Source organism: Oryctolagus cuniculus, chromosome 3, assembly GCF_051225735.1.
Source record: "Oryctolagus cuniculus isolate XC-2025 breed Fujian yellow rabbit chromosome 3, ASM5122573v1, whole genome shotgun sequence".
NCBI lineage: Eukaryota > Metazoa > Chordata > Mammalia > Lagomorpha > Leporidae > Oryctolagus > Oryctolagus cuniculus.
The window spans coordinates 68,637,200-68,654,023 of record NC_142869.1 but is presented as its reverse complement, the minus strand read 5'-3'; the positions used below and the strand labels follow the sequence as shown (position 1 = coordinate 68,654,023).

Genomic DNA, 16,824 nt, shown 5'->3' with positions numbered 1-16,824 from the left:
AGCTCAGCAAGGACAGGCCCCTGGCTGGGACCTGCTCACTGAGTGTTTCTGGAATGAAGGAATAAATGAAGCAGTATTTCTGGCACATGCAATGTGTTTCTGGAAGTTACCTTATTGCAGTGCTTTTTGTTGCCATTAATTTTTGGTATAATAAATTGTTTTCTCTTTTTTTAAGGTTTGTTTGTTTATTTTGAAAGTCAGAGTTAGAGAGAAAGGAAGAGATAGAGATAGAGAGATTGAGATACAGATAGAGATGGAGGGAGGGAGGGAGGGAGAGATAGAGATCTTCCATCCATTGGTTCACTCTCCAGATGGCTACTATGGCTGGAGCTGGACCAGGCCAAAACTGGGAGCCAAGAGCTTCATCCTAGTCTCCCATATGGCTAGCAGGAGCCCAAGCATTTGGGTCATCTTCCGCTGCTTTTCTCAAGCCAGGGACCTGGATCAGAAATGGAGCAGCCAAGACATGAACCAGCACCCATATGGGATGGCAGTGTCATAAGCAGCTACTTTACCCACAACGTCACAAAACCAGCCCCTCGTAAATTCTATAATAAATCTGCAGCATGTGCTGCCTATGAATGTTATTCCCCGTTCTCTCATCCAATATTTATACTATAGGTTGGTAGGGTCTGGCCATTTAGGTAAATCTTCTCTGTAAGTGGCCAGAATGTTGAAACCATATTTTAGTGACTGAAAGTTTTCTTCAATTAATCTTTGGATTGCAAGTGATTGAATCTATTTCATTAGCTCCAGGAAAAAGGAGAATTGGCTCAGATAACGGGAAGCCCATGGAATAAACAGCAGCTCCGGGGGCTGAAATGATGCCGTGAAGACCTCCTGTCTCGAATGAGCAGTTGGAGCAGCAATTAAGACAAAGACACTGCTTGGGATGCCCGCACCCCCTAGTGAAGATCTGGGTTCAAGTCCTGGCTCCACCCTGAAATCCAGCTTCCTGCTAATGTGCACCCTGAGAGGCTCCAGTGCTTGGGCCCCTGCCACCCACGGGGGAGACCCAGATGGAGTTCAGGCTCCTGGCTTCAGCCTGGCCCAGCTCCAGCCATTGCAGCCATTTGGAGAGTGAGCCGGTGGATGGGAGATGTCTCTCTGTCTCTCTGCCTTTAAAAAAAATAAAATGAATACATACACATTTTAAAAAAGAAAGACGGTAAAGATGATTTGAACATCCCAAGGCTCATGTCAACCACTTACTCCCTGCCAGGGAGGAGGAACCTGTTCACACTAAATTGAGGAAAGTGCTGGAAAGACTGACTCGCTGAGACTAAACCCTGTGTTTCCCTGTAAGCCCTTCAGCAGGGCCACAGGGTCCGTGGGACAGGCCTGAGTCATCTTCCCGGGGCCGGTGGAAGACAGGGATGAAGAAGGGTCAGCTCCACCTGCCCTGCACCCCGCACGGCCTGGCTCCCTCCCAGAAGAGAGCAGCAGCTCTGCCCAGCAGCACCAGGTGCCAAATGCGCCATTCCACGCACACGGGACGGCGATGCTGCGTGTACGTTGCCCGTTCGTTTTCATCCGTGCGTTCAGTCTCATCAACTCGAGTCACTAATAGGATGATTATTGCAGCGATTGTGTGGTTTGCACTTGATCCATTTTCGGGCCCTTCCTGGGCCGGCGTGTTCTCTTGTTCCCTGCCTTCTGTCCTCAGTTGCCTTCATTCCCCAGGCTCTGCCTTCTCATGGCTGGCGCAGGCTGGGCCTCCTCACCAGGCTGCAGCTCGGGCTGCTGGTCACTAGCAGTAGTAGTGGTGTGTGTGCGTGTGTGTGTGTGAGAGATAGAGAGAAAGAGAGATTTGGAGTCCTGACCATCTTCAGGCGTCACTCCTGATGGCTTCGAGCTGGTTTCAACAAGCAGCTGCCTCGCTGTGCCGGGCTTGCACCTGCTGTGTCTCCAGGGTGTGCCTGGACTCTCACCTCCCAGCATTTGCCTGTGCTGTGGTCTCTATCAAAAATGCCCTTGCCTGGTCCATTTCCACTGGCCCTTCTAGTGTCTAATCAGGCCCCACTTCCTGCAGGAAGTTCCCTGGCCATCCAGGCTCGGCTGAAGACGCGGTTCTTGATAACCAGCCAGCACCACCATTTAAGGAGCCAACTGCTTTCTGCCTGGCTCAGTTCTGATTGGTCAGTTAAGTAGCGTGGGTGTTTTCTATGCTTAGAGCCTCTTCTCTGAGTCCCACGGCAGCCCACATATAAAGGGACTTCAAAAAGTTTATGGAAAATGGAAGCAAGTTTATTTGGTTCAACTATTTTTGACAACTCTGCATCACTTTCTTATCCTTTACCCTCCCCACGAGCTTTGAGCAGACCTCTCGTCTGCAGAGATTTCAATTTTTGGCACCCAGATGCCATTTTCCATGAACATTTGGAAGTGCCTTCACTTATTGCTGCTTGTTTGCATAGTGACCTTTGGTACACCCCGTTGGCTTACCTTGCTCTGTGAGTAACTGGTGAGCGCCTTGAAAACAGGGTTTGTCTTTTAACTGTTTCTAGTGTGTGGGACACAGTAGGCTTTTGGAAAATGCAGAGCGGTCCTCTTCTCCACTCAGAGTGTCTGAGGCCCTGCTGCAGGTCCTGGTGCTCCCAGCATGCACGTCTGTTAGTGAGTCATTGCCATTTGTTCTCCTCTCTTGCTCTTGTGGTAGCTTGCTTGTGGTAGCTGACTGTGTTTCTATTCGTTGCTGTTATCTGCTACTCAGTTCAATGCATATTTAGTAGACATTAAATAAGTGTAGGGAAAGAAGTATAGAAAATAATATTGTTAAAGTTATACCTCTTTAACCAAAATGTTTCAACATGGCAAATAATTATATACCCTTTTGTTTGTACCCACTGACATGCTTGGCTCACTTGATATGAACAAAAACCACGTGCTCGGGGCTGGTGCTGTGGCATAGTGGGTAAAGCCACCGCCTGAGTGCTGGCCTCTCATCTGGGTGGTGGTTCGAATCCTGGCTGTTCCACTTCCAATCCAGCTCTCTGCTAATGTGTCTGGGAAAGCAGTAGAAGATGGCCCAAGTGCTTGGACCCCTGCACCCATATGGGAGACCCAGATGAAACTCTTGGCTCCTCACTTCTGCCTGACCCAGTCCCAACCATTGAGGCCATTTGGGGAGTAAACCAGTGTATGGAAGATCTCTCTGTCTCTCCCTCTCTCTGTGTAACTCTGACTTTCAAATAAAAAAAATATATAAATCTTTAAAAACAACAACAACAACAACAAACCATGTGCTCTTTATCAACACTTGCTTGGTGTGTCCTCAAATGTCCTGAGGAGCCAGACTATTAAATAGCACCACTAGACTTCTGATACTCTTGATACTAGCAGAACTAACTCAGAGGCCACGGGCACAGTTTGGCCATCCTATCCTGGGATATGTCTTCATGCAGTACCTTGGGGAGGTGCCCAGGACTCTGAGCTGGGATTTCAGGGCCTCAGACTGGTAGTGCATGTAAATGGGGCTGGAGATGGGGCCCAAAGGTGAGCCCAGGGGCAGGTGCAGAGCCAGACCTGTATCAGGTCCACACTGGCAGGTGGAGAACCAGAACTAGATTCCAAGCGGAGAATCTAGAAGGAGCTAGAGAGGAGGTACTAGAATGAGTCCCCAAGGCACGGGGAGCAGCAAGGGCCTTGTCTCGGCAAACCTGCTGTGAGTCCGTGAGTGGAGCGGGACTGTTGGGGGCTTCTTGGCTGCATGCAGTGGCCAGCTTGAGCGGCACCACAAATGCATCACAAGTGTCTGTGGTCATGGTACAGATAGAACACCCTAGTCTCAGCCGGGCTGCTTTGGGTGCCTAATGGCAGAGGCCATTTGGATTTTTTTTTTTTTCCAGTTTTAACTTATTTATTTGAGAGGCAGAGAGACAGAAACAGAGAGTCCTCGCATCCACTGGTTCACTCCTTAACTGCCCAAAATAGCTGGGGCTGGGCCAGGCCAATGCCAGGAGCCAGGAACTCAATCCAGATCTCCCACTGTGAGTGGCAAGAACCCCACTCCCTGAGCCATCCCTGTTGCCCGCCAGGGTCTGCAAGCAGAGACCACCTTCGCAAAGACAGGCTGCACGATCCAGAGTTGCAATTCTCTTCAAATTGTGTTCTGAGCCACACTGATCCTGAGAGCCATGCTCCTTCTCATCCCAGAATAAGGCAGAATCTGTTTAAACAAATCTGATTAATAACACAGCGGCGCAGACCAGATACAGGAGCGCAAGCCCAGTCTGTGATGCGCACTCACTGAGCCGCGGCAGGTTCACAGCCCGTGCTGGCCGAACCCGGGAAGCTTGTCGAGAAGAGGAGCTGGGAAGATGGCCTTGGGGTCCTGATCATGCCCAGTTTCTCAGTCTGGAGAACACAGACTGGAGCCACTTTCCTCTCGGAAAGAGACACTTTCTTTCCCAGCCAGCTGACGTCAGAGCAGAAGATGAAGCGTTGATAAAACAATGTCTTTATTTCCTATGTATATTTCTTTGTTCCAAAAAGAGCACTGCTGTGTTTCATGTTGGGTTCAAAGAGGAGATTGTCCAGGAAAAACTGCCACTGCTTTCCAAGCGTGGACAGGACGCGAAATCCCCTCCACCACACCTTCAGCCCTGCTTAGCACACGGCGGGCTTGGCTGAGCTGGGGTGCGCCTTTGGCCCACGTGGTTTTTAATTAAAGCGATTTATATTCAAAGAATGTGTACACATGCAGGCTCACACAAAATCAATGAAGTAACAGGAAAAAGCCACCATAAGTGAGAAACAAAGGCAAAGCAGTTTTTTTTGAATTTGTGTTTGAAATATTTGTGTGGGTAGCCTCATCTCAGCCAAAATTCACAATGTGCTGTGCATAGTTTACAATTCTGCCCCTCTTACTGCTCAACACTCCCACCACACAATAAGACTGAGTTTTACCCTAAAATAGGCCTAGCTCCTTATTTTTCTTATGTTCATACAAATACCCAGTTTGAGTGTCTAGCAAAACACGTGGAACAATTTGCTGCCACTTCTCTTCAGCTAACCCAATGGGAAGGAGATGTTATTGTGAGTGTCCCCTTAAACAAGTCTTATTATTCTGTCATTTCCATGAAGTTTGCTGGATTATAAATATAACCCCACATTCTTTTATGCAATACACAAATGCAATCAAATAGTTGCCTTGCTGCTTTTCTGTGGGCCGAAGGAGAAAAATGTCAAGCTCTCATTGTGGAGTGTTTCTAACAGACCCCTTTTGTATCGCTGCTATGAGTTTCCAGTGCAAAGTTCTAAACTGCAGATAATGGCTTACAAGGCTATCTGAACCCATGCTGTTACGAAGATGAAAGAAAGCCTTTAAAATTAATCTATGGCATCTCAGAAGAAAAAAAGGAGGGCGCTCACCCAACTCATTTCCTTGGGCCAAAGCAGTGAGTGAGCAGATTAAAAATGCCAAAATTGTGCTGCTCAAAAAGCTAGAGTTTGACATGGTACAAGTGTGGCAGATTAGCAACCAGACTTTTGCTTTTGACCTGCTGCTGCTTGGAAACATGCAGGAGTGTGGCCTGTTACTAAGCACTATCACAGAACTACAGGCGTGAATGAAACTCATCTGAATGTAGTATAAAAACTAAGAAACTGTTCCACTGTTGTTTTGTTACAAAGGATTGTTTTATGAGATAGAGATATTTAAAGAAAGATAAAGGGGTCTATGCTGTGACATAGTGGGTAAAGCCTCTGCCTGCAGTGCCAGCATTCCATATGGGCACCAGTTCAAGTCCCAGCTGCTCCCCTTCCGATCCAGCTCTCTGCTATGGCCTGGGAAAGCAGTGGAAGATGGGCCAAGTCCTTGGGCCCCTGCACCTGCATGGGAGACCTGGAAGAAGCTCCTGGCTCCTGGCTTTGGATTGGCTCAGCTCTGGCCATTGGAGCCATTTGAGGAGTGAACCAGCAGATGGAAGACTTTCTCTCTGCCTCTGCCTCTCTGTAACTCTACCATTCAAATAATAAATATATACATATTTTTTAAAAATAAAGATAAAATTATCTTTTTTTAATTTAATTTTTTTTGACAGGCAGAGTGGACAGTGAGAGAGAGAGACAGAGAGAAAGGTCTTCCTTTGCTGTTGGTTCACCCTCCAATGGCTGCCGCGGCCGGCGCGCTATGGCCGGCGCACCACGCTGATCCAATGGCAAGAGCCAGGTGCTTCTCCTGGTCTCCCATGGGGTGCAGGGCCCAAACACTTGAGCCATCCTCCACTGCACTCCCTGGCCATAGCAGAGAGCTGGCCTGGAAGAGGGGCCAACCGGGACAGAATCCAGCGCCCCGACCGGGACTAGAACCTGGTGTGCCAGCGCTGCAAGGTGGAGGATTAGCCTAGTGAGCCGCGGCGCCGGCCGATAAAATTATCTTTATTTAAAAATTAGGGGACTGTCTAACCCAAGGGAAGCAACTGAAAGCTTGTGTTTGTCAGACTTGGATGAATACTGAGAAATGTGTGTGATACATCACAGTATCAATTACATTAAGGGACTCATACCTCCAAATTTATTTGTATGGCAACAAACACTGCATGCATGTAGCACCTGAATAAGAGATGTGGAATGTTTTTGAGTTTGTCATATCTTGTAAAATGGCATTTGCCGTTAGTGGCATCCCGGTGGAATGGTTTGGAAGTACTCAGTTATCAGAACTAATGAACATTCAGGGGTTTGGTTACAAGATGGTTATGCAAATCAGTACTATCGCAGGCAATAAACAGAAATGGAATAAACATATAGATCCTGTTCATGGTGAGATACATGTGGATACAATGTACAGTACTGTGGCTGTGCACTCCAGAACCCAGATGCTGAAACCTGGACCCAAAGTGGCCCTGTTAGCGGAGGGACGTTTGGGTCCTGAGGGCTCCTGCCTCATGAATGGGATTAGTGTCTGGGTTCGCCTGGGTCTTCGGGAGAGACAGAATCAATAGGATGTGTATGTAGATATATGCAGGGGGCTTATTAAGGGTTTTGGCTCGAGTGATTATGATAGCCTGGATGTCCCACAAAAGCCACGTGAAGACAGGAGGCACTGTGATGCCGGTAGCGTGGTTCAGTCCAAGTCTGAGGGCCTCAGAACCGGGTAAGTTGGGGCTGTGACTCTCAGCCCGAGGTCAGAAGCCTGAGTGTCAGCACAAGGGACACAACTGTGAGTCCCAGGGCCCCGAGGCCAGCAGCTGATGACCAAGGCAAGAGCCAAGTGTACCCCAGCTTTCAAAGTCACCCCGTGGTTAGTCTCTGCACACCCTCCCCAAGTGGCCGTGCCTGCCCACATCAAGTCTGGCTCTTCCCACCTGGTCCACTTAGACTCACAGGTTCATCCTGTTTGGAAACATCCAAAATACTGTTTTCCCAGGTTTCTAGGTATTCTTTAACCCAGTCATGTTGACAACATGAAATTAGCATCACAGTGCCTTTATAAAAAGAGACCCCAGGGAGCTGACCAGCCCCTCTGCCACATGAGGACACAGCAAGAAGGTGATGCCCATGAGGAAGGGGCCCCCGCCAGACACTGACTCTGCTTCCCACCCTGGCCTTGAACTTCCTGGCCTCTAGAACTGAGAAGTGAAGTTCTGTTGTTTATCCACTCCCCAACTTCTGCTATTGCAACCTGAACTAAGACAAACAGGAATAGAAATATGTTAGATCTATATGTAAGAAGAAGCCCAATGTTTTTTATGTATTAAAGGGGGGGGGGAGAGAAAGAAAGAAGAGAGAAAAGAGATTGATTCCATACCCTGGTTCATGCCTCATCTGCCTTCAACAGCTAGGGCTGGGCTAGCTCAAAACTGGAAGCTGGAAACCCAGCCCAGGCCTCCCACATGGGCCTCCCCCATGGGTGACAGGAATGCAGCTCCTTGAGCCAAGGCCTGCTGCCTCCCAGGGTGTGCCTCAGTAGGAAGCTGGACTTGGGAGTGGAGCCAGAACTTGAACCGGTGCTCTGCAATATGGGATGCAGGCATCCCCAAGCAGCATCTTAGTGGCTACTCCAAATGCACACTCCTTGTCTTATTTTTGCAAAATATGAAAGAGGATTTGAATACATGGAAAAATATATATTTCTACCAGTAAAGAAACAATGTTACTAATAATTCAACCCCCTAAAATAAGTTGTGATTTTTAACATATTGGCAATTGGAAGTATCATTAGGATTTTAGGGGGAACTTGACAAAAATGTTCTAATGTGCTTTTGAAAAAAGATCCTTGTAAAAGTACCTAGGAAAATCCTGAAAAAGTGGAATAATGATATAGCATTTGCCCAGGCTTAAAAATGTATCATGAGGGACCGGTGTGTGGCATAGCTAGTAGGGCCACTGCCTACAGCGCCAGATCCCATATGGGCACCAGTTGGAGTCCCAGCTGCTCCACTTCTAATCCAGCTCCCTGCTAATGCACCTTGGAAAGCAGCAGAATATGGTCCAAGTCCCTGGGCCCTGCACCCACATGGGAGACCAGCATGAAACTCTTGGCTCCTGGCTTTGGATCAGTGCAGCTCCAGCCATTGCAGCCATTTGGGGAGTGAGCCAGAGGATGGGGAAATCTCTCTCTCTCATTCTGCCTCTGCTTCTCCATAACTCTGTCTTTCAAATAAATAAATAAATATTTTTTTAAAAAAGCATCACAAGGGCCTGGCATTGTGGTAGAGCCACCACCTGTGATGCTGACGTCCCATGTGGGCGCTGTTCGAGTCCTGGTTACCTCACTTCCAATCCAGCTTCCTACTAAAGCACCTAGGAAAGCAGCAGAAGATGGCCCAAGTACGATTACCCCTGCACCCATGTGGGAGACCTGGAAGAAGTTAGCTGCTCCTGGCTGTGGTCTAGCCCAGCCCAGGCTGTTGCAGCCATTTGGAGAGTGAACCAGTGAATGAAAGATCTCTCTCTCTGAGTCTCCTTCTTTCTCTGTAAACTCTGCCTTTCAAATAAACAAATAAATCCTTAGAAAATGCATCATGAACTTATTTTGATTAAAACATTATGATACCGTTACAGGAACAGATAATAAGACCGAAACAAATCACGTGTTAATTGGTCACCAGTTCTCCGGACATGCTCAGAGGAGAAGCATTTAGTTGGGATTTTCCTCACCAAAGAAGTCTCTCACCTCCCAGGCCAATAGCTCTACTGCACAGTTCTCAACTCTGCTGTGGACTCTCAGGAAAAGGACACCATCGCATTCCTCTTTCTGTCCCTGCTACCAACACGGTGCCTGGAAAATAGCAGGTATTCAATGTTTAATTAATGAGCACATGATGAATGAAGACGTTTAAGAAGAAAACTCTGGGGGCCGGCACCGTGGCTCACTTAGTTAATCTTCCTTCTGCGGTACCGGCATCCCATATGGGTGCAGGGTTCTAGTCCCGGTTGGGGCACCAGATTCTGTCCCGGTTGCTCCTATTCTAGTCCAGCTCTCTGCTGTGGCCCAGGAAGGCAGTGGAGGATGGCCCAAGTGCTTGGGCCCTGCACCTGCATGGGAGACCAGGAGGAAGCACCTGGCTCCTGGCTTCGGATGGGCGCAGCGCACTGGCTGCAGCGGCCATTTGGGGAGTGAACCAACGGAAGGAAGACCTTTCTGTCTGTCTCTCTCTCTCTCACTGTCTATAACTCTACCTGTCAAATAAATTTAAAAAAAAAAAAAAAGAAGAAGAAAATTCTGAATAAAATCAGGAAGATCCACCACTTTCACATCCCAGCTTGAAAGTTTCTGGCAAAATTCCTTTATTATAGCTTATGTAGGATTGACATTATTTCTATTTAATAAGACCCCCAAGTCCCAGCTAATGCCCTCCTTCAGTGTTTTTCCAAATGTAATTAATTTAAAGACTTCTTTTTGTGAAAAAAAAATTATCTTTTTAAAAATATTTTGTTGTTTATTTACTTGGGAGACACAGAGAGAAACAGCTGGACCTCCCATCTGCTGGTTTACTTCCCCAGTGTCCCAAAGGCAGGGTGGCACTGGAGCCAAAGCCAGGAGCCAGGAACTGAACCCAGGTCTCCTGCGAGGGTGGCAGAAACCCAGTTACCTGAGCCATCACCACTGCCTCTCAGCATCTACATTAGCAGGAAGTTGGAATTGGGTACCAGAGCCAGAATTCATGTACTCCAATTTGGGACACAGGTGTTTCAACCAGCATCATAACCACAAGGCCAGGTGCCTGCCCTGCAAAAAAAGTACTAGTCCATGTGACGACTCAGAATTATGAGTTGTTGTTGTTGTTGTTTTGCCAGGCAGAGTTAGACAGTGAGAGAGAAAAAGAGAGAGTTAAAGACAGTGAGAGAGAGAGAGACAGAGAGAAAGGTCTTCCTTCTGTTGGTTTACTCCCCAAATGGCCGCTACGGCCGGTGCGCTGCACTCATCCGAAGCCAGGAGCCAGGTGCTTCCTCCTGGTCTCCCATGCGGGTGCAGGGCCCAAAAGCACTTGGGCCATCCTCCACTGCATTCCCGGGCCACAGCAGAGAGCTGGACTGGAAGAGGAGCAACCGGGACAGAATCCAGTGCCCCGACCGGGACTAGAACCCGGTGTGCCGGCGCTGCAGGCGGAGGATTAGCCTAGTGAGCCATGGCGCCAGCCAGCTCAGAATTATTCATAAGTAATGTTAGTTGAAAATAGACAAACACAAAACCAGTAATATTTCTTAGTTTTTTGAGCCTAAATTATAATACTGAAAAATATTTATCAATTAAATACCATAATTGTAAAATCAGTAAGATTCAAATGAGTATCATTTAAGGAACGTGGTAGATGGTGTTTAATGGAATCTAAGTTGCTGATGTTGGGGTCAGTAACAGGATGTGCTGGGTTGTTTAGATTTTACTGGCTGACTGGATTCTTCTGATCTTGAATATTATGGACCCTGACTGAGGCTTTATTGTTGTCGTTGCCTGTATCTTTAGTTCTTATATTTCTGATTTTGCCCATTGATTCACTCCATCGATTGTTCAGTCAACTTAGTAGTGCTCTTGTGTGCAGTGTAGTGTTTCATATGACACTGAAAGTTAAGCACCCGTTCTTTTGGAAAGTCAATGGCAGATAATGAGCTCAGGCAGTAGTTAGTAATAAGATGGTGCATCCTGAGAGCCAGAACACTTATATTCCTTTTCTTGGCTCATAATTCAAAAGAAAGCCCCAAATTAAAAAAAAAATTTTTTTTCAGAATTCATGAATCTCAGTTTGGAAAACATTACCTTTGCTTAATTAAATAGTAATAATTTTTAAAATTTTTAATTTTTTTTAAAAAATGCCAGGATAGCAGAAGAAATTGGGTGATCTTTTGTGATCATCATAAGTGAGACTTTGTGACATTGATCTATACAGTCAATGTTGTTCTTGGATATGAAGCAACCGTTCCCCACCAGGGAAGCAGAAAAAGTCTCAAGATGAAAAAGTGGTGGGGGAACTGAGATTAGAAGTCAACCTTGTATCTACCAGAAAGGGGGAGTGAGTGATAATCTCCCATGTCACCTGGCCTTTGACTTGCTCTGATAGCCACCCAGGCTTGAACTTTTTTCCTTTTCTGGCTGAGAGGATTCATTGGTGTATCAGACCACAATGCAGAGAGCCTTATCTGGCACTTGTGCTAAATACTCACCCTCTGTACTTCACACCCTGTGTCCTGCTCGCCTACCAGGAATTCAGTGGAAATTAACGGATCTGAGACAGGAGAGGCAGCAGCTAGCTCACCCGGTGTTATCCTCTTCTAATTATAGATCCGAAAGTGGTGGATTCTTACCCCAGGAAGCTGCTAGTCTTTCCCAAGTACAGGTATCCCTGCTTCTTGCACAGCTGCCAGGTGCTTAGCAGGCTCGGGAGCCCTTCAGATAAATAGCACCTGGAGTTCGTTGCCACGACAACAGCCTGTGCAGGCACAGCCCTCGGGACCTGGGCGTGGACTTGCCTTAGAGAGACTGGAGAGAACCTTCCTTCCAATCAGACTGAGTTACAAGGACCTCCTCAAATATCAGGAGAACATCATCCTAGCCGTAGTTACTATTTTTTTTTTAAGATTTATTTATTTATTTGGAAGTCAGAGTTACAGAGAGAGAGAGAGAGAAAGAGAGAGAGAGAGAGAGAGAGAGAGAGAAAGGTCTTCTATCCACTGTTCACTCTCCAATTGGCTGCAACGGCCTGAGCTGAGCCAATCCAAAGCCAGGAGCCAGGAGCTTCTTCCAGGTCTCCACATAGGTGCAGGGGCCCAAGGACTTGGGCCATCTTCTACTTCTTTCCCAGGCCATAGCAGAGAGCTGGATCGGAAGTGGAATAGCCGGGACTCGAACCGGCGCCCATATGGAATGCCAGCACTTCAGGTGGCGGCTTAACCCACTATGCCACAGCGCCAGCCCCCGTAGTTACTATTGTAACCAAAGGACATCACCAGATAATGTGGAGCACCAGAAAGGCTGTGCCAAGTAGGTTGGTGATGATTGCTCACTGAGATAACATCTGGTGAAACTGAGCTGTCCCAGGCTTGAGACTTTTCTTCGTCTCAGCAGAATAGCACTGGAGAATATTTTCAGTCCCATGGTTCTTATTATAGTTAATAAAAGTACATAGTTAATATGATATATATATAATAGTATTGTTATTATAGTTATAATAGGAAGAACCGAAGTCTTATTTTTAAATGATCATATTCTACTTGTTTGCATGTTTGGAGCTACCTGCCCAAACTAGTCACAGCAAATGAGGTTGTCATCATGCTGCAATCACACCCTTATTTTTTTTTAGGATTCGCATAGTAGGGCATATTACCTTATCAAGAGGCCAGTTAACTTAGGATCTTTATTAAGGAGGGTTTTAACATTAGTCAAGATTTGTAAGCCATATATTTATAATCATGTCCCTACATGCATACAAGAGGGAGGTGTGGGGAGCAACTCAGACTAGACTGTTACTGGAATTAAGACTTATTCTATGCATCTGCTCTCCCACAATATGGCGCTGGGAGAGGAGGAAACAGCTTCTATGCAGCTGCCTCTCGCCAACTTGAGTGATGACTTGCAGGAGCTGATCCTGCTCCTGATTGGAGGAGAGCAGCGTACTCGGCGTGTGGGTAGCAGAGTTGGGATTGGCAGAAGAGGACTATAAAGGAGGAGAGAGACAACATGCACCAGGAACATCTATCTGAAGGAACACCTGAGGAACACCTGTGCAGCCCCCGAAAGAGCCGGCCGGCAGTGTGCCGCTTCCCCACAGAAGTGGGGAAAGTGGCAGGGGGAACCGCCCTTCCACGGAGGTGGAAGGGACAGTAGCCAACCCGGGAAGAACCAGCAGGAAACCCGGGGAGGGCCGAGCAGACAAAAGAACAGCGCAGGGTCCTGTGTCGTTCCTCCACGAAGAGGGGGAGCGACATAATGGTGCCGTGACTCGGATAGGAAACCTAGGCAGGGTTTAGTGTCGTTCCTCCATGAAGAGGGGGAGCGACAGGAGGATGTAGACCAAATTGTTAACAATGATTATTTCAAGGGCGTGATCTTGGACAGGGTGGAAAGTGTCACCTTCCGTTTTATACACTTCTATTGTCTAAGTTCCTTTGATAATGAGAATGTGACTCACACTCTAATTTTTCAAAAGCTTCGTTTGTATTTAGAATAATTTCATTCACTTATAAAAATCAAACTGGGTTCACACTCATGCCACAAGCAAATATGATTCCAGGCATATTAGAGTAAGTTGATTGGATTTGATTGACATTAGGGGGAATGTACGGAAACAGACTCATGCCATCAGGGTAGTGCTTCACCCCACAAGTGGGAGAGAAGCTTTTTCTCTGTTTCTTCTCCCTCAAACCCAAGGTGAGAAGTAGAGTGAAACCGCAGGTTGCCAGCCCTTGTAGGAGCTTTGGTGGCAGTGACTGGTGATAATAGACCCAATTATAGCAGAGGATCTAGCCTCAGTGGGACGACAACAGCAGCAGCCAGCCACGCCATCGCCTCAGCCTCAGCCTCTGCAACATTATGTTCCTGGCCAAGCACAGCCCCACGGCTGAGCACTGCTGCGGCACCCCATGCATCCTAGTGAGCTGGGCCGTTGTTGAGAAAAGCAGCATGGCGCTCCCGTGTCAGGTTTTGTGTTTTTTTGAAGATTTATTTATTTTAGATTTAACATTTGCCATATTCACTTTATATCTAAATATCATATACATGCATATATTAATTTTTGAAAGTAGGGATATTAATATCATATAATGTAGGATTCATGACAAGAATTACAAAGGGAGGAAAGAATGGTATATTATGATGTGGAGGGCATACTTTGTGAAGACAACATTTATAGCTATATACAAAATAATATAACATGCAAATCTTTTTAATACTCTATATATTAACTTCCACATATGAGACAAAACACATGGAATTTGTCTTTCCTTGCCTGGCTTATTTCACTTAGTATAATGCTCTCCAATTCCTTCCATTTTGTTGGAAACGTCCAGATTTTGTTCTCTTTTACGGTTGAGTACTATTTCATAGTGTATATACACCACATTTTCCTTATCCAGCCATCAGCTGATGGGCATCCAGGTTGACTGCATACCTTCACTTTGAGAACTGGGCTGCAGTGACATGGGTGTGTACTTATCTTTTTCATGTACTGACTTCATTTCCTTTGGCTATGTACCCAGAAGTGGGATAGCTGGGTTGTAGGATAGATCTTTAATTTTTAAGAAATAGTCACGCTGTTTTCCATAGTGATTGTACTAATTTGCGTTCCTACCAACAACATATTAGAGTTCCCTTTTCTCCACAACCTCTCTAGTGTTTGTTATTTTTTGACTTTTGGATCTTAGCCATTCTTTTTTTTTAAAGATTTATCTGAAAGACAGAGGTACAGAGAGGCAGAGGCACAAAGAGAGAGAGAGAGAGAGAGAGAGAGAGAGAGAGAGAGGAGATTGAGAGAGAGGTCTTTTATCTGCTGTTTTACTCCCCAGATGGCCATAATAGCCAGAGCTAAGCCGATCCGAAGCCAGGAGCCAGGAGCTTCTTCCAGGTCTCCCACACGGCTGCAGGAGTCCAGGCACTTGGGCCATCTTCCACTGCTTTCCCAGGCCATAGCAGAGAGCTCGTAGGACACCAACTAGCACCCATATGGGAAGCCGGCACTGCAGACAGCAGCTTTACACGTTGTGTAAGCCACAGCACCGGCCCCTGATAGCTATTCTCACCAGAGTGAGCGATATCTCATTGTGGTTTTCATTTGCATTTCTCTGATGGCTGGTGATACTGAGCTTTTTTTTTTTTTTCTGTGTTTATTGACCATTTCTATTTCTTCTTTTGAAAAAATCTTTATCTTCCCCCTTGCTCCCTCATTTCTTAACTGGAGAGTTTGTTTTTGTTGTTTAATTTCTTCTGCTCCCTATATATGCTGAATGTTAATCCTTCATCAGATACTTAGTTTACAAGGACTTTCTCCCATTTTGTTGTTTCCTTTGTTGAACAGAAGCGCCTTCATTTGATTTCATTTGTCTATTTTTGCTGTGATCACTTATGCTTTTGGAATCTTATCCAAAAAGCCATTGATTATGCTCATGTCTTGGCATGTTTTCTCTGTTTTCCTCCAGTAGTTTAATAGTTTCAGGTCTTATATTTAGATTTTTGATCCATTTTGAGTTGAGTTTTGTATAGAGTATAAGGTAGAGAGAGGTCTGGTTTCAAACTTCCACGTGTGGAAATCCAGTTTTCCCAGCAGCATTGATTGAAGAGACTGCCCTATCTCAAGGGAATGTTTTTAGCACATTTGTCAACGACAAATTTGTTCTAGATGCATGGATTTATTTCTGGGGTTTCTATTCTGTTCCATTTGTCTATGTGTTTATTTTTATGCCCATACCATACTGCTTTGGGTTAACAGCCCTGTAGTATGTCTTCAAATCTGATATTGTGGTATTTGGTTATCTGAGGAAGATACTTGCTGAGATAAAGAAGATACTTGCTAGATATAGGCTGGGCCTGGTTCTGCCCCTTATCTTTTATGAGTTTCAATTTCCTCAACTCCATATGTGAGAAAATTGATTTTAATTTGTATGTGTGATCTCTAAGTTCTTTTAGTATGAAAATTTTATGATCTCTCAAGTGGTCCCTAAACCAAGAATTTTTAGTAGTTCCTTTTTTGAGTTGGCGCCGCGGCTCACTAGGCTAATCCTCCACCTTGTGGCGCCGGCACACCGGGTTCTAGTCCTGGTCGGGGTGCGGGATTCTGTCCCGGTTGCCCCTCTTCCAGGCCAGCTCTCTGCTGTGGCCCAGGAAGGCAGTGGAGGATGGCCAAAGTACTTGGACCCTGCACCCCATAGGAAACCAGGAGAAGTACCTGGCTCCTGCTTTTGGATCAGCATGGTGCACCGGCAGTAGCGCACCAGCCGCGGCAGCCATTGGAGGGTGAACCAACAGCAAAAGAAGACCTTTCTCTCTGTCTCTCTCTCTCACTGTCCACTCTGCCTGTCAAAAAAAAAAAAAAAAAAAGTAGTTCCTTTTTCATCCTGCTATTTTTTTTAAAGATTTATTTATTTATTTGAAAGGCAGAATTACAGAGAGGCAGAGAGAGAGAGAGGTCTTCCCATCCCTGGTTCACTCCCCAGATTGGCCACAACAGCCGGAGCTACGCCAATCTGAAGCCAGGAGCCAAGAGCTTCTCCTGGTTCTCCCATGTGGGTGCAGGGGCTGAAAGACTTGGGCCATCTTCTACTGCTTTCCCAGGCTGTAGCAGAGAGCTGGATTGGAAGTGGAGCAGCCCAGGACTTGAACCAGCACCCATATAGGAAGCTGGCACTGCAGGTGGAAGCTTCATCCGCTATGCCACAGTGCCAGCCCATTCATCC

At 46.4% G+C, this 16,824-nt stretch overlaps 1 long non-coding RNA gene across 1 annotated transcript in view; it reads left to right on the top strand.

Annotated features, from left to right (window-relative positions):
- Window positions 1-16,824, top strand: part of LOC149127378 (uncharacterized) — a 43,927-nt gene that overhangs the window by 19,842 nt on the left and 7,261 nt on the right. Inside the window, exon 2 of the long non-coding RNA XR_016230793.1 lies at window positions 9,007-9,237. This is a non-coding gene — a long non-coding RNA (uncharacterized LOC149127378). The remainder of the gene's footprint in view (window positions 1-9,006; window positions 9,238-16,824) is intronic.